Source organism: Symphalangus syndactylus, chromosome 6, assembly GCF_028878055.3.
Source record: "Symphalangus syndactylus isolate Jambi chromosome 6, NHGRI_mSymSyn1-v2.1_pri, whole genome shotgun sequence".
NCBI classification, from domain to species: Eukaryota; Metazoa; Chordata; class Mammalia; order Primates; family Hylobatidae; genus Symphalangus; species Symphalangus syndactylus.
The window spans coordinates 121,671,245-121,688,977 of NC_072428.2; positions in this window are offsets into that span (position 1 = coordinate 121,671,245).

The following is a 17,733-nucleotide window of genomic DNA, read 5'->3' on the forward strand; positions in this document are numbered from 1 at the left end:
ACTCAATATTTAGAGCAAACAAAAAGTCTAAGCTTGTTCAGGTTAAAGATCTTGACCCCTCAATTTCTATCTTCCCTGCTAGAATGTAAGAACTTTTCTAGGGATTTTTGTCTGCTTTCTTCAATGCCGTAGCTCCAGCTATAAGAGCTTGGCCTAGAAGAGTGGGCCCTCAATAAATATTTGTTGAATGAGTGAATGAGTGAGGGAAATGAATGAATATCTCAGTTCTGTCATCTGAGACCAGAATGTTCCTAGCCTAGACCCTTATTTCTAAGTTCATCTAGGAATGTTCTTCCTTAGTTCTGCCCTTCTTCAGCTGCTGTAAAGGGGCTTCAAAAAAGTGTCCAACTCTCCAAGCAGCAAACTTCTGTCATTGTTTCTCTGTCACTGTCTTATGATAAGAGCCTGCTGGGTGCTTTGAAAGGAAATTGGCCCCAGTCCCTACAAGATTCTTTATAGCCCAATGATGTCTTTGCTTTTTTATCTGTACTTTTCTCTTTCCAGTCTGGGTTATGATTTTCCCTTGCTCAGCTGGGCCCCAGCATAACTAGTCTTACTGCATCACTATCTACCTCTTACTGACAGTTATCAGCCCATAAAAGGACTGCCATTTGACTTATCCTAGTGTCATACCCAAAAGTCACATCCTGACCACAGCGAACACAAGATAAAGGCTATTGGGCCTAGAAAGGACTTTGGCAGTCATCCAAGCTTGCTTCTTTTGAGGGAGCCTCTGCATTTGCTGTTTGCTCTGCCAGCACAGCATCTCCCCTTGAGCTTTCAATGGCTATCTCCTTCTTGTCATTGGATACCTCAGTACAAAATTCACCCCCTCACACAGGTCTTCCCTGAGTGCTCCATCTGAAATAGCTACCCAGGACCTCTCCATCATAAGACTACATTTTCATTATCTATCTATTGCTTATCATGATTTCACACACATGTTTATTCATTTATTCATCATGCAAGCAGATTAACAGCTCCTGGCACATATTGGGAGCTCAATAACATTTTTTGAATGAATAAATTCAGTTCAAGCCCCTGGGAAACTCAAGCCCAGAGAAGTAAAGTGACCTTAACAAGGTCACACAGCTCCTTAGTGGAACAGCATGGACTAGAACCTATGGCCCTTAACTCTTGTCCAGTGCTTTTCCCACCATGCCAGTTTTCGTAGATAAAGATAAAAAGAAGGAACATCTCTTGGGCCCCCAGTAGGTGTCAGTTTCTGTGGTAGTTGCTCTATACATATCAGTCAAATTATCCTTATGATGACCCTATAGTGTAGGTAGAGTTCAGATTTTTATAAATAAAGATAGAGAGTCTTTGCGATGCTAAGTAATTTGCCAGGTATCCCACTGCTATAGAGTGAGAGCTGGGATCTGATACTAGCTTGGTCCGACTTTCAAGTTTTTTGTACTGCTTCAGCTGTGTGACATCTCCAAGTAACATTTGTTCTTTATTAGTATTTCTGTACAGTAAATCTAAGCAGTGAATAATAGGGAAATTTCAGGCACAATGGAAGGCTGACAGAAGGCATGGGGTAGGGAGGCTACACAGATTTCCTGTTGCCCTTCAAATCACACTGTAGAAGTGACATCTGTCTCTTTGTCTCACAAGTGAGGCTTACTGCTCTAGAGTCCTGGGATGCAACTGTCACACTGTGTGAGTAGCCTCCAAAGGTGTGTGATGCAAATGGCAGCTCTGCCTGGCTCCATTCAGTTTTCTCCTTGGGAGGACAAAGAAAATTGTGATGTGTATAATTGATGCCCAAATGGCTAGAAAATAAAACATCTCATCAATGATTTGTATATTTCCAAATATAAAATAAAACTTGTAGACCAAATGCTAACAGAGCCCATGCAGCCCTTGGTTTCTTCCACCTCTGTTTACAGCCTGAATCCCACATTTTTTTCTGGTTCTACCCATTCCTTTTTCCTCTTGAGCTCACGTTGCATCTACTTGGCTGACTCCTAACCTTGGGCAAACTTATTTGTCCCTTTCCCCTGCTCTTTCCCCTGCTCTTTCCCCAGGTTGCAGAGTATTTCTGGAGTAATCACATAGCTCTCATCAATCTATGTTCTCTTGCTTCCCCTGGGCCTTTGATGCAACTTAGTGGAGCTTTTGCTCTGCTCTGGTTGCTGGCCTCTTCCCGTCCTCACTGTTGTAGGTAAAGTCATTCGTGATGCATTTAAAGATTTAAAGATGCTGGTCCAAGTGCACACACCTGGTTTGACAGCATAGAGGGAGCTGCAGGACTCAGGGAAAGGTGTTCTCAGCACCTATAATAGTTTGTCAGGTAGTGGCAAAGAAAAGAATGGTAAGAAGATTCTGGCAGTTCCCTGGGCTTTTATTATAAAAATCCAAAAATGGCCTCATGGGCTCAAACTCTAGTAAAGGATTTAAGGGTCATTGTATTAGAGACTGTGGTCTTCCTTCCCTTGCTTGCTATCTCACTTTCCTTCTTTCTTTCCACAAAAATTATGCACCTACTATGTGCCAAGCACCACTCTAGGTTCTGGAAAAGAAAAGCTAAAATCTCTGATATCCTGGAATTTTCATGTAGTAGTTGACTATCGTCACGTACTTTCTAAGGTGAAGCACCCTGAGTTCCTTGCATCCAAGACACCCATTTGTTGGCTTCTCCTCCATTCATTAAGCTTAGTTACATTCTTGGGCTGAAACAACCTCTTGGGGCTCAAGTCTAGTTCACTAGATTTCTTTTTTTCGGAGACAGTGAAGAATAAAGGCAAAAGCAATAAGCATGCAAAGAGAAGATACACCTGTTCAAGACAGAAACCCTCAAAGCAGCTCTTGTAGCAAACCAAATATTAAAAGTAATTTTGGTTGAGCTGAGATCTCCCTGAACTCAAAAGCACAGGTGTAGGGAGATGAGAGGGAAGAATTATCTTGGAGATACAGTAATAAGCTAATACAGCGTGCATGACAACTTAGGGACTGAGAATTCATAAATATATTCATGTTTTCTTCCCAGTCAAATTGATTAAATACCGAAGCACAAAGTTAGACTGAAAGAGAGATTGAAACAGCAAGAGAGAGAAAGGAAAAGCGAGTTACAGAAGTTCTGGTAAAACATATCAACTCTGGACAAAGACTACTTCATCAAACGCATAAACAGCCACTGCCTGATACATTAGAATCTGGAAGTATCATAAATTAACTGCCAAGAAACTTTGCAAAAGGTCATATTTAACATTAATCAAGCTCTGGTAGTGGATATTTCCATGGCTAGAGGAGAGAGGAAAAGAAAGACTGCTTTCTCTGCATTGCATTTTCAAAATCACTTTCTAATTTTTCAGCAAGAGAAGACAAAACCGATTTCTAGCTGACTTAGGGACAGAGATTTAGTTCTCTCATCACCTGGGCATCCCTTGAATGTGAGTATTGAGGCATATGAATGGGAGGGGGCATGGCTGTTCATTTTCTGATTAAGTCCTTTTGACTGCTTTCAGCCACAAGGTAGTCTTATTTTGAAAAGTGCCCACACATAGGTAAAGGAGTGCCTGTGGAAGCCACAGAGTAAATGAGCAGCTTAGGAGTGGGGACACAGTCAACAGAAAGTTGAAGGTGAAAGAAAATGAACAATTGTCCTGGTGGCAGCCAGTTTGGGACAGAAGCCCACTTTCTTTTAGGCCATGGGATCTTGAGCCAGGATCTAAGATGCTGGGTCATTTAGTAGGTCCATAGGAGATACTGGACTGGCCATTCCTGGGTCTTAGCATCCCCTTCCTCTGAATGGGTGTGATAACATTTACCCGGAGAGTAGCTAGCTAATGTGTTTACTCATCTGGGTGGGAAAGCAGTACCATAAATCCAGATCATTAATTTTCTGTGTCTTCTCTAAGATGGCCATTTTCTTGATCTGACTTTATATAGATGATCTGTTTTTATTGCTGGTTACTTCAGACGCTTATCTATTCCTTTCTTGTCAATTGCCTTTTTTGATTGGAGATTCTAATTTGTCCCAAGACTGAGCTACGTTTATATGTGCACTTATTTAACAGGTAGTTAAGAATTTGCTTCGTGTGTCAGGCTCTTATTTACATGCTGAGGGTGCAGCTGTGAACAAAACAGACAGAACTTTCTTCCCTCACAACAAATAAATAGGCTAAGAAACCCATTACACGGCAATATGACAAACATAAATAAATGAAGTGCATGGAAAGTTAGGAGGTGAAGAGTGCTATGGGGAGTGAGAGGAGGGTTTGGTAGTGCCTAGGGAGTTATGGCTTTAAAGAGTGGTCAGTGCAACCTCATTGAGAAGGTGACATTTGACCAGGTGCGGTGGCTCTCACCTGTAATCCCAGCACTTTTGGAGGGCAAGGCAGGTGGATCACCTGAGGTCAGGAGTTCATGACCAGCCTGGCCAACATGGTGCAACCCCGTCTCTACAAAAATACAAAAATTAGCTGGGCATGATGGCAGGTGCCTGTAATCCCAGCTACTTGGGAGGCTGAGGTGGGAGAACTGCTTGAACCCGGGAGGCGGAGGTTGCAGTGAGCTGAGATCACACCAAGCCTGGGCTACAGAACAAGACTCCACCTCAAAAAAAAAAAAAAAAAAAAAAAAAAATAGAAGATGGCATTTAAACAAAGCCTTATAGGAGGTGAAGGAGGAACCGTTTGGATGCTGAGGGACAGAGCATTCCAGGCAAGAGAATAGCACGTGCTAAGGCCCTGGGAGCCTGGAGTATACCTGGTGTGTTTGAGAAGCAGCAAGGAGGCTGTGGTGGCAGGAGCAGAGTGAAGGGGAGAAGCTAAAGAGGTGCTCAGGGGAGATTTTCTAGGGCCTGGCAGGTCAGCACAAGAACTCTGGCTCTTACTATGAAAGAAACAGAGTATTTTTGGAGAGTTTGGGGCAGAAGAGGCAAAATTTTCCTTACAAAATGACTCACAAAGATGTTTGCTCTGCGTTATTCAGATTGGCTCTAATCACAGAGAATAAAAAAGAACTCAACCTCTAAACTCATAGGCACCAAGGGAAGCTGTGGGCAAGGTAGGGCTCTCCCCCAGCAGCCCCTCCTTTGTGCACTTTTGCCTTTGCACAAAGTCCTTGTCAGTGAGTGGCAACAACGCATGGGCCAGGTGTTGTGGGGCAGTAAGACACTGATCCTGGACCAGGCTGGGACACTGGGCAGCCACAGGCATAAATGGGGAATACTCAGAGATTCCTCCAGAGATCCTGGGTGGGAGGCAGATGTGAAGGGTGACACCTCATTGTCTCAGAGAGTGTGGCTGAAAGGCTAAGATTGTTCATTGCTGTTACAGTATTCACTCTCCCCTTCTTTGTAAACAAAACTCTGGCTTTATAAGGCATTGTCCAGCTTTCCTTGCATCCAGGGCTTCCAATTAGAAGCAAAAGCCACAGAATGGAGCTTCTCGGGAATTTTTTTAAAGGGGGCTAACTCTACTCAAAGGAATGCCCCATTGCTCCTTTCCACTCCATTTCCTCCTGATGGCTGGAGCCGCAGCAACTATCTTGCGACCTTGAGGATAAAAACAAACAGCTCAGGATGGCAGAAAAGTAGAGAAGTCTGGATTCACGGTGCTTCCTTACCAAGCATCTACTACTTACCTTTGGTTTTCCTTTATGTGGGGGTGTGAAAGTTGTTAAGATGAAAATGGAGTCATTAATTAATATCAAGAAAAATCTAACACATAGAGCCAGAGGCGGCTATGTAGAGAGGTTTCTCATGCTTGTAGGCTTGATAACAAAAGCTATCACAGAAGACTGTAAAAACCACAACTTTGTGCAAAGGGCATTGTAACTTTACACACACAAAAAATCCTTCTGCAAGGACATCTGCCCAGCAACTGCCTGTTTAACCTCGGACTGGCATCATCCTTGTCATTGGTCTTTGCAGCCAAGGATAATTATTTCAAAACAGTTATGCAATTCTCCTCATTTTTCTCCTTTAAAAACCTTTGTCTTCCCATACCTCCCTGAATACATGCATAGTTTACTATAGCATATGTGTTTTTATTGCAATGCCTATTCCCAAATAAACACCTTTTCTTTTAGAGAACTTCTCTTTGTTATTTAGGTTGACAAGAGAATACAACCCTAATTTCTCTGAGCCACTGGTATTAGTAGATGAATGAAATTCCTAAATGATAAAGAAAGTGACTTCACTTTGAAGGTCCTTTTGATCATTGGAAAGTGAACACTGCTCTAGGAGTTGAAAGAACTGAATTTGAGTTCTGCGTCGGATATGAATTCTCTGGATGACTTTGGCCAAATTATGTAATTATAATGATAATGTTTACCACAAATTGTTTTAATTCCCATGTTAAATGCTTTATTTACTTCCTTATCTCATGTGAACCTTAAAAACCATATGAGGGAAGTTTTCTCATATACATTTTACAAATGAGAAAGTAGAGGCTTGTGGAGATCAAATTCAAGGTTACAGAGCAAGCAAGTTGTAGAGCCTGGGTTACAACCAAGTTCAGACTGGCTCCAAAGCCCTCGGTCTTAACTACTATGGAATATACTCTTATTTTCTCTGAAGCTCAGTTTTCTCCTCTGTACAATGAGCAAGAGGACTGGATAGTGTTTGAACTCCCCTTGCAACTCTGAAAACTCTGGAATGTCTAACCTTTTTTATGCAGTCTTGCCTGTCTGATCTTGATCTTGATCCCCCATACTTCTGCCTGTTCCCCGAATTTCCAAATGGTGCCCTTTTCAAAGATGCTGTAATCAGAGCCCACATCTCTCCCTTGATCTTGAGAAGAGCTGCCAGAGGAGGCAGCCCCAGCCAGGGAGCACAGCAGGTGTTCAGAAATGTTCTGTGGGTGCCACGGCCCCAGCCTGCTCCTGTTGGCTGGAGAACCTTCTGTCAGCCCCGGAGCCACGTTGCCTCACCTCGCCAGGGGAGGCCGTGTCTCTGCACGATCTGTCTGTTCTGATGATCAAGGAGGGCCTTGGTGGAGCAGTGGTGCATGCCCTCCCAGGTGATAAAACTTCTCCGGGCACTCGGGAGAGGTGGGCTGCCAGTGAAACGTGAAGAACAAGCACTGTGCTGTGTAAATACATTTACAGGATGGAACTGTTTCTTGGCCCTCTGGGGCCCATTTCATGAGCTGTGTGGCAGGAGCTGTCTTCCTCAGAACGATTGACAGTGCCGGTGGGGAAAGCTAAATAGATCTTGATTTCTTTCCTCGTGTTGGCACATTTACCTAGTGAGCAGAAGGAACAGGCCTGGAGAGGCTCTGAGACCGGGGACCACAGGTGGCTTCACAGTGAAAAACTCTTGCTCTTGCCGTGTGGAAATATCCAGCTCTCTCTGCTTCTCCACATTCCAGTTCTCCGTGGTCCAGGACAAGCAGGGCCCTCATTTCCCTTCATGGGGCAGACCGGAAACTCCCTTTGGGACTTGCCTGGGTTGGGGTGATGTTGTTTGGCTGTTGCATGAGAAAGACCTCTCCCATCTCAGTATCCTGTCACCTCGGCTCGATGGCGGCTGAGGGTGTGGTGAAGTTGATGGGTATGGGATGGTGGTGCTGACGGAGGCACCCATGGTGCCACCCCCACGTGGTTAGTGCACCACCTGTCCTTTTGATGAAAATAGTGGCATTCAGGAGTTTTTTACGCGTGCAGCTTGGCCACGCAGGCCACAAAGGGAGAACGTGGCCCCTCAGCAGTTGAGGGGCACTGTCTTAGTCCATTCAGGCTGCTGTAACAGAACATCATGAACTGGGTCACTTATGAAGAACAGACATTTGTAACATTTTTCCTAATTCTGGAGACTGGAAGTCTGAGATCAGCGTGCCAGCAGGGCGGGGTTCTGGTGAGGGCCCTCTTCTGGGCAGATTGCCAGCTTCTTTGATTGTATCCTCCCCAGGAGAGAGCGGGGAGCTGAGACAAGCTCTCTTGTGACTCCAAGGGCACCAAACTCATGACCTCTTCTAATCCTAATCACCTCCCAAAGGCTCCTGCTCCTAATAGCATCACATCAAGGGGGTGGGTAGGGTTTCCACATATGAACTTTGCAGGGGTACAAACATTCAATCCATAGCAGGCACTCACCTGGGCCAGAATATTGAAATATTTCAGATTCAGTCACTGTGTCTGGGAGATGGAAAACAGCTCTTTAGTTCAGCCTAGAGAAGGAAGAGGAGTCAGGGTCTGGTGCTCCTAATAGCCAATGATGGCTGAGTGTGAGTCTCTGTGTTTCATTCCTTCCTCCATCGGGACCAAGATGGTGTCTGGTTTCACTGTTGCCCAGTGATTGGTCTGGAGTCCTTTCTCATCGGTAGGTCTTTGACTTCCAATTCTCTGGTATCTCCCTTTTCAGGGTATGTTCTTGGTTAAGGGCTTGCTGATATGGGAGAATGTAGCTCTCAGCAAATCTACATGAACAGCTGGGAGGAAACCGCTGCTTGGCAGGAGGGGCCATGGTTTTATTCTTCTCCTTTGAGAAGAGCAGCCCTGCCATCCTTCTGTTTGGTAAAATGGGGAGGAAGAATTCCTGGCATGAAGACACATCAGTCTGCAGACCCCTGACTTCCAAGAAGTAGCAGAGACTCCAGCTTCTGAGTGGATTGGAGACATCCCTGGAGATGAGCTGGAGATGCACTCACTCATCTCTGCCGGCCTCCCTGGGCAGGAGGTGTCTGATTCCTTGGTTAGTCTCCACCTTGAATTTCTACAATTCTTCAGTTTGGTCACTAGGGGAAAGAAGCCAGACAGCTGGACTTTCCTGAGCTGGAATGGCTATTGCTGAGGCTTCGGCATCTTCATTCACAACTTTTTCAAGGGCTTGCCCTTTTGACCACTCAGCTTCCCATTCCTCTCTCAGCCCCAAGAACAGCAGGTGTACAACTCTGCAGGGTTGTCATTCCCGGGGAGATTCTTTTCTATTAGCTGGTGCTGAAGGAACTTGGAAATGGATGAGTTTTCCCCCAAACTGCAGGTCCAGCTTGGATTTCTTCCAGCTTAGAGATTCAAATATGTGAGGGTTTATAACTGGGAACTTTGTGTCTGTGGAGGACAACTGTGAGAATGTGGAGGCTGTCCAGGGAACAAGTCAGCATGAACCCAGGACAGAGGGAACAAGCTTCTAACACTGACAACAAATGAGGTGAGTCCTTCTGCCTACCTAACTTTAAGGCAGCCACAGCAGCAGCTTGCAAGTCTCTACTATAAAACAAGCTGGATTTGAGGCACTGCCCAGTGCATGCTTCAGAACTAATGCACGGAGATAAGACAGCACTAGAATTGGATTCCCACCCAGGGGTTTCATTGAATAAAAGCAAGAAGGGATCTCAATGATTATCTGTTTTCAACAGCCTTATTTTACAGAAAAGAAAACAGAGTCCCAGGGGAAAGAAGAAAAACATTAGCGAATGCCTTTTTATTGCTTACTTTGTGCCCATTTCTGTTCTAAGCACTTCCTCATTTCATCCTCACAAAAGCCTACAAGGTAGATATTGTTATTATCTCTGTTTTATAGATGAAGAAACTGAGAAAACAGAGTCTAGTAACTGGCAGAAGATGGAAATGAAATAGCGTCCAACCTCTCAAGCCCTTTGCTAAGTCGCCCTGGCAGTTGATCGGAGTCAAGATCCGCAATCCACAGCCCAAGCTTTCTGAGCCATCCTATCCTTCTAGATTAGCACTATCCAATGTGAAAGCCACTAGCCACCTGCAGCTATTGAGCACTTGAAACGTGGCTTGTCCAAATGGTGATGTGTTTCAAGGACCTAGATAAAAAAAAATAAGAATGTAAAGTATATCGTTAATATTTTTCATATTGATGACATGTTGAAATGGCAATCTAATGGCTCTATTGGTTTCAATAAAATGTATTATTATAATTAATGTCACCTGTTTCTTTTTACTCATTTTTATGTAAGTACCTCATGTTTTGAGATCATACGTGGCTTGCATCTGTGGCTCCCATGAAATTTAACACTGCGTACGTGTGTTAGTCCGTTCTTGCATTGCTATAAAGAAATATCTGAGACTGGGTAACTTATAAAGAAAAGAGGTTTAATTGACTCATTGTTCTGCAGGCTTTACAGGAAATATAGCAGCATCTGCTTCTGGGGAGGCCTCAGAAAGCTTACAATCATGGCAGAAGGTGATGAGTGAGCAGGCACGTCACATGGAGAAAGCAGGAGCAAGAGAGGAGGGGAGGTGCCACATACTTTTCAATAACCAGATCTTATGAGAACTCACTCACTATCACAAAAATAGCACCAAGGGAATGGTACGAAACCATTCATGAGAAATCCGCCCCCATGATCCAATCCCCTCCTGCCAGGCCCCACCTCCAACACTAGGGATTACATTTCAACGTGAGATTTGGATGGGGCAAATTTGCAAACTATATCAATATGTGACTTGTGTTTGTGGACAGCACTGGCTGGCAAGCAAACCCTGAGAGTCACAGCACTGCAGAGGCTGCATCCCAGTGTCAGCCCCAGTAACTGCAGTGCTTCACAGAGAGGGCACCTCACCCACACTTGGCCTTCTCGGCATCTATAACTCATACTGCTGTTCTGAGGCTATGCTAGAAGCCTCCTCTGACACCACTGGGATGGCATCATCAGGAGAAGGATACACCATCAAACTCTTTGGAGGTTAGCAAGGCTTAATGGGAAGGGCATGACTTCCACAGATCCACGTTTGGATCCTGGTTTTAGTATGTGCTATTTACACTCTGAGCATCACTTTTCTTATCTGGAGAATGGGGATAATAATACATCTCAGATTTTTTCTTTTCCATCCTGCAATTTCAGAGGATGGCTTTCTCTACCACTTGCAATAGCACATTCTAACGGTTAAAATCAAAATTACAGAAAACATTGGGGAAAATAGTCCCTGATGCTTTTTCGCTTTCTGATTTCCTTGGTAACTTTGAACATGTGTGAGCCTCAGTTTTCCACTCTGACGAATGGGAGCCCCCAGGAAACAGACCCTGCACTTACTGCCCAGCGATAGTTGAAACTCAGATGCCAACTAGTAGTGGTCAGTGCGAGCGGGAGAAGAGTGCTCTGGAGTAGCTTCCAGGTTATTGTTCTTCCTTTCCATCCCCTGTTTATGAAGCTCAACTGGCACTGCCACTAGCTTGGGCCTGGGTCAGATGCAAGGTGTGAATCTGGGACCAGGAAGGCCCAAACTATCCTGACAATCAGAGTGGCTGAGGTGGGGCCATATCGTATGTATTTGTCTGGGGAGAAAGGAATAATCTCTGCATTTACCCTGGGCTGTCATTCAGAACATGTGTGCGAGATAGGCACCCAGGCTAGCCCCAGCTTTCTTATACATCTCTAGGCTATGCCTGACTGTAGGACCCCTGTGGATTGTGGAAGTGAAGTTCTATTGGTAAAACATGGTAGAAGTGCATATCTATTCAAATCAGCAAAAATGTACTCAAATCCCAAGTCTAAACTTCTTTATTATGTGGCTATGGACAAGTCATCTAATTTCTTTAAGCCTGTCTCTTAATTTTGAAAGGAACTATCTAGCTCATATAGTAGTTGTAAGATAAATGACATAATGAATATAAAGTGCACATTAAAAATGTGCATTGTGGAAAAGACAAATGAAAACAAAAAATACATGCATTGTGGGTAGTCATTAACTAGCAAGTATTAATATGGAGCCGTGTCTCTTGGTTCCAGGGCAACAATGATAGGACATTTTCTCCACTTGGTTGTAAAGAGTGCTGTGTCTGTCCATAAGGATGCAGCAGCATTTGCCTACTGAAGGAAAAGTGAAATGCCAAACGCTTGCTAACCTCTTCGCTTCCCCAGTTTATACTCTTCCCTTAACACTGCCCGTTTGATGGTCTGAATCACAAACAAGCTTGAGAAACAGAATCATTTCCTTTTCAGAAGTCTGCAGGTAAAAATCAGCAGGTATAAGGACAATTTGGGACTAATTTCAGCCCCTACCTGATTTTGAGCAAATAAATGACTCACGACATGCCCTTGGCCAGCCCATGGAGCCTCTTGGGGCTTCAGCTTCCTCTTTAATAAAATGGGATGAGTAATCCTTGCCTCACCTTTATTTTACAAGCATGTAACAAGGATGAATCAAGTAATGGCTGTAGAATCCTTTGAGGTCCTTGGAGAAATACTTGCCATATAAATGCAAAGTATGATGTCCATTTCTATTACATTGTGTTTTGCAAATGAATATATAAGCCTATGACACATCCATGTCAGTGCCTGTCTGGCCAGCTATTTGCCATGTACATCTTTTAATCATTTCCATACATTTATTCATTGAAAGCATATTCCAAATCTGTAATGCATGGGTTATTATTATTTTTTTTCTTTTTGGAAGCCCAGGGTACATGTCTGTTCTGCCTCATTTCAGCTACTGGGAATTCTGACAGATCCATTGTTGGTGATATGTGCATGGGGGGAGGTTTTCAATATCATCAGAGACCTAGATCCAGACCGAAGAAGGTTTCATGTTCATTGTCCTTCCCATTCCCTTTTCCTGACCCTCTTAATTGAGCTGTTCAGAAGAGATGCCGTGTCATTCTTTTGAAAAATAGCCTGCTTGTCCCTTCCTAAAAACTTTAACCAGGTTGCTCCCTGATTCAGAAGATAAAAGAACAGATTGTGGAATGTACTTTGAATCATGTAACACCTTAGAGGCTATTAGTTGTTGTCGATTATCTCCAGGAATAACCAGCATCCTTTCCCCTATCTTTTACTATCATATGTCTTTTGTTTAATCCAGATCTCTTTTCTTAACTCTGGATCCTGTTGTACAACTACCCCCTGTGTCCTACAGGCACTTTAGACTCTAAATGTCTAAAATCAGACTTTCCATCTTCCCTTCACATCAGCTCTACTTCCTACATTCTGTCAAGACCCCAGTAATCAAGGCTAAAGATAGGTGAGGTGGTGATTTCCTAGTCGTGGTTCTGAAGCCTCAGGGTTTATACTTAGGTGAATTGCAACTCTGAAGGCTGAGTTTTCTTCTCTTTTAATAAAAATACATAGAAATTTGGCCCATGGGGTAAAAGTAAGTAGTATTGATCCTGAATTGAAGGGGAAACACTTTCGTGTTTAAGAAGTCTCCTGTATCTTGTACTCAAAGGTAGACAGCTGGAGTCCTCTGGGCTTGTGCCTCTTGAGATCACCTGTATTCATTGCATATTGATCCTTCTCCATAAAGCTTCATGAGACCTGATTCATGTTCACAAAATCTTCAGGAACTGAAAAGTTGGAACTTCTGAATCTTTTGGCTTTATAGAAACCAAAGAGGAACTTCTAGTTCGTGTTCTCCTGAAATGCTTAGACCTCAAGTGTTCTGTTACCCAACTGTCTGATTGTTTTGACTAAATATTGGCATACCTAAGGTAAACCTGTGGCCATTCAAAATTCAAAGTCTCTCTTATTGAGGCCTCTTCCCTGCTGTCCTTTTTAAAAATGCAGGTGGCTGGGTGCAGTGGCTCATGCCTGTAATCGCAGCACTTTGGGAGGCCGAGGCGGGTGGATCACTTGAGGTCAGGGGTTCAAGACCAGCCTGACCAACATGGCAAAACCCTGTCTCTACTAAAAATACAAAAATTAGCACAGTAGGGTGACGTGAGCCTGTAATCCCAGCTACTCAGGAGGCTGAGGCAGGAGAATTGCTTGAACCTGGGAGGCGGAGGTTGCAGTGAGCCAAGATCACGCCATTGCACTCCAGCCTGGGCAACAAGAGTGAAACTCTGTCCCTCCAAAAAAAAAAAAAAAAAAAAAGTAGGTTCTTTCCTAAGCTTTCCTGCCTTCTTACTCAAGGCAGTGTCCTCAAGTGAGCTCAACCTCTCCCATATATTTTACTGTCATATCTCTTTTAAACCCAAACCTCTCCTTGCCTCTGGATCCACACATCTAATTGCCTGTTATACATCTTCCCCTGTTTGTCCTACAGGCACCTTAGACACTAAATGTCCAAAGTCAGGTTCGCCATCTTTCCTTTCCATTAGCTCTACTTCCTACATTCTTTGCATTGGCTTACGTCAACTAGTACACAAAGTAAGCCAGACACTAATGATATTGAGCACATTTTCATCTGCATGTTACCCACATGAATCTTTGTGTGTGTGTGTGAAGTGCATGCTCAATTGCATGTTCTTTTGCCCACCTTTTGCCTAATTATTTTTAGGAATTCTTGATATAAATCCTTACTTTAAGCTGGGCACGCCTGTAATCCCAGCACTTTGAGAGGCCGAGGTGGGTGGATCACCTGAGGTCAGGAGTTTGAAACCAGCCTGGCCAACATGGCAAAACCCTGTCTCTACTAAAAATACAAGATTTAGCCAGGCGTGGTGGCATGCGCCTGTAGTCTCAGCTACTCGGGAGGCTGAGGCAGGAGAATCACTTGAACCCTGGAGGCAGAGGTTGTAGTGAGCTGAGAGCGTGCCACTGTACTCCAGCCTGGGCAACAAGAGTGAAACTCTTTCTCAAAAACAAAGAAACAAAAATCCTTAGTTTATGTTTTATAAAATAAGTTCTTCCAGTCTGTGGTTTACCTTTTCTCTTAATAATGTCTTTTAGTAGGCCGGGCACGGTGGCTCATGCCTGTAATCCCAGCACTTTGGGAGGCTAAGGCAGGTGGATTACCTGAGGTCAGGAGTTTGAGACCAGCCTGGCCAATATGGTGAAACCCTATCTCTACTAAAAATACAAAAATTAGCCAGGCCTGGTGGCAGGCACCTGTAATCCCAGCTACTCAGGAGGCTGAGGCAGGAGAATTGCATGAACCCAGGAGACGGGGATTGCAGTAAGCTGAGATCGCACCATTGCACTCCAGCCTGGTCAACAAGAGAGAAACTCTGTCTCAAAAACAAACAAACAAAAGTCTTTGAGTAAACACGAACTTTTATGTCCAATTATCAATTGTTTATTTTATGGTTAGTGTTTTTTATGTCCTGTCAAAAAATATTTGGCTACCGTAAGTTACTATTCTCATTTTGGAAATTTAAAAGACAGTATTTATTTGTTTATTTATTATTTATTTTTTATAGAGACAGAGTCTCACTATGTTGCCCAGGCTGGTCTTGAACTCCTGGGTTCAGGTGATCCTTCTACATTCTATTGAATGATATATCACATTTTATTTGGTCATTTCCAGTGTATATTTAGGTTATTTCCAAATTCCAAAGATTTGTCAATAAGCAATGGTGCAAAACATCCTTGGATGTGTCTTTTTGTGATACATATTTCTTTAGGGTTCATATCAAGAATAATATTGTTGAGTCGGAGATTATGTACATTTTAAAATTTGAATAGACACTGCTATATTGCTCCCAAAGTAATTGTGCTGATTTATGTTCCCAGAGCCTTTACGTTTTAATTCAAATTTCTAAGACTTAAGATTTTGATAAACCTAGCATGACTGTTGAACAGATTTTTTTCTCCAGGCTGCCATATAGACTACTGTGCAGCCCAGGGATTGGCTGTCATTGGATCAGGTGCCCACCCTGATCTAATTATCAGTGGCAGGAGATGGGGAGTCAGGTGGTATGAAACTCATTGACTAAGGCTGCCACAAGCAGGTCTGAGCCAATTTTTCTTAGAAGTGGCTCAACAAGGCCAGGAGTTGGAGATCAGCCTGGGCAACATGGAGAGACCCTATATCTACTAAAAATAAAAACAAAAATTAGCTGAGTGTGGTGGTGCATGCCTGTAGTCCCTGCTACTGGGGAGGCTGAAGTGGAAGGATCACTTGAGCCCAGGAGCTGGAGGTTATAGTGAGCTATGATCACATGATTGTACTCCAGCCTGAGTGACAGGGTAAGATCCTCTCTCAAGAAAAAAAAAGTGACTCACCAAGTCTCCTATAATTCCAAAGTACTTTTGCATCTAAAGTTTCAATATCATATATTTGCTGGAAAGTTAAAATGAGATCGTAATATGAGAATATTTTAGAAAACAAAATACATGACGGCCTTATTATTTAAAAGTATTTTAAAAACCACTCTGCTAGGTATGTGGGAAAATACCTTTATCAGCATGTCACAGATAAGAGCTACTGGCTATTGACTGCTTCCGTTATGATGGGCAGTAACCTAAGTGCTTTGCATGTACTGACCTATTTATCCTCATGATAATCCTGTCAGGTAACATTACTTTATCTGCATTTCACAGATGAGGTGACCAGACAACAGAGAGGTTAAGTGACTTTCCTAAGTTCACACAGCTTTCAGATGGCAAAGGTGTGGTTTGTGCCCAGGTAATCTGATCCCTGATGCCATTATCCCACAACTCCACTCTGAACAGATGGGAAAGAGCAAGTGAGCAAATGGCTTGTTCCATTCTGCCATGAGGACTAAACTCGGATTTTTTTTCTATCTTGCTCTAATTCCTATCTAAGGGGTCTGGGGAGTCATGCCCTACAAATCATAAATTCTCATCAGATGGATTTTATTTAACCCTATATATCATGACTTTCCAACCTGACTCTGGCATAACATTATGAGACAAGAAAGAAAATAAAAATATTTTGCCTGGAAACGTGTTTCTTTGCCATGTTTAAAAATGGTCCTGCAAATCTGTCCTTTGTAGGGGAAAATGTGTATCTGTAAAGAATCTCTATTAACATAGCTAGATCTCTTTTTTTTTCCAGACCCTCCCAATCCTGAAAAGATTAACTAAGATCTGAATAGGAAACATTTGTCATCTATTGTCTCTAAGGGCAGCCACTATAAGACTTTAAAATAACTTTGATCTCCACAATCTTTTAGCTTAACCAGAACATTCCCTTTCTATCAATCCCAGGTCTTTAGACAAACTCAACCAATTGTCAACCAGAAAATGTTTAAACTCACCCGTAGCCTGGAAGCCCCTGCTTTGAGTTGTCCCACCTTTCTGGACCAAACCAATGCATTTCTTAAAGTGTATTTGATTGATGTCTCATACCTCTCTAAAATGTATAAAACCAAGTTTGCCCAGACCACTTTGGGCACATGTTCTCAGGACCTCCTGAGGGCTGTGTCACGGGCCATGGTCACTCATAGTTGGCTCAGAATAAATCTCTTCAAATATTTTACAGAGTTCAACTCTTTTCTTCGACAGCCATCACCCATGGGGGACCCTGACCTGTGTGCTCTGCCCACTCTTGACACCATCTTCAACCCTTTCCTGGGCTGCCCTTGTTTGGCATTAGGGCCCTGATAGCTGAAAGTCCTACCCACTCCTCCCAGCTCCCTCCTGCCTCCTTCTGGGAGCCTGTGGCCGATGACTCCTCTTCTTGGCCCTTTTATCTCTAAATAAGTAAAAGGAATACTTTTCTCCACTACCCACATCTCAGGCTGATCATTGCCCTTCTATTTATTGAGCAATGAATGTAAATGACTGAAATCAGCCAATGCTTATCAAAACCCTTGCATCAGCTAATCCTTGGGGGAAGATAGAGTTAGGAAGAGAGTTTGCTCAGGGCCACAAGCAATGCATTTGATGATGGCAGGGTCAGCACCAACCCTTCAGGGCAGGGAGGACTAGCCCAGGCTTGCTTCCTGTCATTCTTGGAAGTGGGAGAGGGAGCTACAGTTTCCACAGTCTCTCTTTGCTGAGGAAATGCAGGAGCTCTATGCCTTAATGTTGCAGTTTCTTTTTATCAATTCATCCTTCTACTGTCTCTTATCTGGAGATTTCCTGTCTCCTTGATTATAATGATCCTTGGAATGAAAGGCTTAAAAAAGAACTTGGATTTCACCTTATATACACATTTCTATCTGATAATAAAAGATGAGGGGAATGA